Genomic DNA, 3,872 nt, shown 5'->3' on the forward strand with positions numbered 1-3,872 from the left:
GAGACAGGGTTTCTCCATGTTGCTCAGGCTGGTCTTGAACTCCCGACCTCAGGTGATCCACCCGCCTCAACCTCCCAAAGTGCTGGGATTACAGGCATGAGCCACTGCGCCCGGCTGTAAAGATTCTTTAACATATCTCTTAGAAATTTATAAAATCTAAAATCTTAGAATTGGAAAGACCTTACAGATAATTTAGTTTAACCTTGGCTTCATTTTACAGAGAAGGAAACCAGACCTAGCAGAGGAAATGTTTTGTTCAAGGATAAAACTCAGGTTTCTGAACTCCCAGATGACAACTAATACATTATTAATTACAAATAACTATATATAACTGCTGTTTGATAATGCCTTTAGGTAGTAACCTCTAATATAGCTACATCAGCATTTTTCCAAGCCAGTTCCTGAATACCCACTTCGTGTCTGATTCCTCCAATCCAGTGCAGTATACATTTTACATAGACTTGGTCTGGCAATGAGGAAATAGCATTCATTTTCAATCTTGGGTCTCAGCATAATTTGGTATATAACACTGCAGTCGACTGTACCCTGTAAAGCTTTAAAGGGATGGTATTCCAAGCATTAGTATTAGTCTGAAAAACCAAGTGTTTTGTTTCTCTTTCACTTTTTTACACATCCATGGTTCCTGGGGGTAAAATAAAAGTTTTCACTCTAATGGGTGCAGTGGAGGGAGACATTCTAAGTGGAAGGAAGCACATATACAAAAGTCTAGAGGCCTCCTGAGACATCAGGTGTCTGCGGCCCTTCAAGCAGTTGGTACGACTAGAGCACGTTGGCCCCACAGAGAGCTGAGTCAAGAGCCAGACCTGCTCTACTCTGCATACCTTGAACTTTAGCTTGAAGGCAGTGGGGAGTTATTGAAGGATTTATAGCAGAGGAATTACAGAAATATAGTTGCTTTTTATTATTATTATTATTTGAGACAGAGTCTTACTCTGTCACTCAGCCTGGAGTGCAGTGGCATGATCTCAGTTTACTGCAACCGCCGCTGCCCAGGTGGATTCAAGTGATCCTCCTGCCTCAGCCTCCTGAGTAGCTGGGATTACAGGTGTGCACCACCACCACCACACCTGGCTAATTTTTATATTTTTAGTAGAGACGAGGGTTTTGCCATGTTGGCCAGGCTGGTCTCGAACTCCTGACCTCAGGAGATCCACCTGCCTGGGCCTCCCTCATTGCTGGGATTACAGGTGTGAGCCACTGAGCCTGGCTGCTTTTAATTATTTTGATCAAACAGATAATATATGAATACATTTTAATATAAACTCAACTATTAAATCCAAAGTCAAAGTTCTTCACCACTCCCTCCATCCCCAGTTCCTTCCTCAGAGGTAATCACTCTGCTGCTTGGTACATACCTCTCCAAACATTTTAAAAAGTGCATTCACGGCCGGGCGCAGTGGCTCACGCCTGTAATCCCAGCACTTTGGAAGGCTGAGGCGAGCGAATCACGAGGTCAAGAGATCGAGACCATCCTGGCCAACATGGTGAAACCCTGTCTCTACTAAAAATACAAAAATTAGCTGGGTGTGGTGGCGGGCACCTGTAGACCCAGCTACTCAGGAGGCTGAGGGAGGAGATTTGCTTGAACCCAGGAGGCGGAGGTTGCAGTGAGCCGAGATGTGCCACTGCATTCCAGCCTGGAGATAGAGCAAGACTCTGTCTCAAAAAAAAAAAAAAAAAAAGAAAAAGAAAAAAAGTGCATTCACTTATGTATACACATGCACAGAGATATTTCTGGATCTGGGATTATTTTGTGTGTTTTGAAACAAATATTATCCTGTGAAAAGATAAATTAAGAGGGACAGAGCTTGGGTTTGGGCAATTATGAGAGCCAGCTGGCCATCTGTTTACTTTGCTTGGTGTTCACAGCATATTTTGCGAACATTCCAGTTTTTCTGTGAGATTCTCACAGATGAATTGTGCTGTGGGAACCATTTGGCAGACCCCAGCCACAACAGCTGCAAATCCTTACAGCCATGTCCACCAGATCAGCCTGCACTGGGACCTGCCTGAATCAAAAGTTTGCTGCCTGCATTTGTGCATTGCAATTCGACTGGAATTCACAGATATTAAATGTTCTTTGTTGGGATTAGGAAATGGACAATGTGCTTGCCATGTGTTATGGAACAACTGAGGACACAAACATGACCATGGGTTCCCTTTCTGAAACAATTAAAACATTTATTGTTTTTGGATTGGTCTACATTGTAATAAAAGTTGATATGTAACAAAACGTATCTGCATAGTGTTTTTTTTAAATTATCAATTGTCAAGTTAAAGTTTACTACCACACTAACAGAACAATGACTTTTAACATACGGGCATATCCACAGATTAGGTCTCATTAAAGCTGTTACTAAGTGAGGGCTAGGGATGTGGGGTCTAAGGAATACAGTTTTAGGAATAAATGAGGAAATGTGGATACATTTATTTATTCCACTCATTTATTCATTCAATATACTTTTTTGGTGGGGAAGACGAGGTCTCTCGCTTTGTCACCTAGGGTGTGGTGCAGTGGCTTCGACCTCTGAGCTTAACAGATTCTCCCATCTCAGCCTACTGAGTAGCTGGGACTACAGGCGTGCGCCACCATGCCCAGCTAATTTTTGTATTTTTTTGTAGAGACAGGGTCTCCCATGTTGCTCAGGCTGGTCTTGAACTCCTGGGCTCAAGCGATCCATCTACCTTGGCTTCCCAAAGTGCTGGATCCATGTGCTAACTCACTGGTTGAATCACTCTATTCCCTTTGCTCTAGATTGAAGCTTCGAGACCACCTGGGAAAATAGGCAACTAATGTAATTAATATCCATAACCAGTTTCACAACCAGTAGTTTGCAAGTTATTCCACTCATGGAACGATTCCAAATATTGGAGAAAAGGCCCCCAAGTTAAAATACTCCATGGAAACATGCTCTATACATCTATGTGGTGCTTACAATAAAAGATGACTTCCTGCGACTGACTTGCAACTCCGAAAGAAGTCATTTAGAGAAAAAAAAAAGAAAGAAAAAGAAAAAGGTAAGTATGTCACCGTGCTCTTGGGAAATGCTTTTGGGATCTGTCAAAGTTCTAGAGTGGAACCCAAGGTTCCTGAGCCAGAGGACAAAAGTGATAATTAAGTAGGATGCAATTTAGTTGGAATCTTCCCTGACCTTAATCCCATAAACAGTTGCCTAGGTAAGGGCAAAGTCTACAGGCCCTAAAACGGTACAAGCTTCTCTAAAACATATTAGAGAGAAGCACTTTCAACAGGACCTTATTGCAGGATCCCTAAAAAAAAATTCAAAACAAGGAGATTTACATGTTATTCACCTTATCATAATTTCAGAAATATTTTACTAAAAAAAAAAAAAAGAGTCGTGACGTCTGCAACACCTTAAGACGTTGACGTTTGCAACACCTTAAGAACAATTATTATAAGTGTATTAATATTCTCTCTGATTTTAAGGGAAAAGTGATGCAGGAAGAGGAAGATGGGTGGGCGTACGTTCCCAGAAATCCCCAGAACGTCAAAAGGGAAGTGGCGGCTTTGAGTGGAAGACTAACGGAGAGCGTCTACGGTTGTGCCAAAGGAAAAAAAATGTTCCTAAGAAAAGAGTATACAAAGTTCTGTTCACCAAAGCCTGGAACCCAAAGGTGTCCCTCCAAAGCCGTATACGACAGAGAAAACGCGAACTGAAAGCAGAAACGAGTCCCAAGGGGCCAGGCGCCCCCTCCTCCTGGGTACGCAGGTCAGACAGGAGAACTAGGGCTGATCCACAGGTAATTCAGCCCTCTCCCAACGCCCGCCGCCGCCGAGGATCCCACGGAGCCGCCCCCCGCTCCCATCGCCGTGGCGACCGCCGGAGCCA

This window comes from Colobus angolensis, unplaced genomic scaffold (assembly GCF_000951035.1).
Source record: "Colobus angolensis palliatus isolate OR3802 unplaced genomic scaffold, Cang.pa_1.0 Scaffold19, whole genome shotgun sequence".
Taxonomy (NCBI): Eukaryota; Metazoa; Chordata; class Mammalia; order Primates; family Cercopithecidae; genus Colobus; species Colobus angolensis.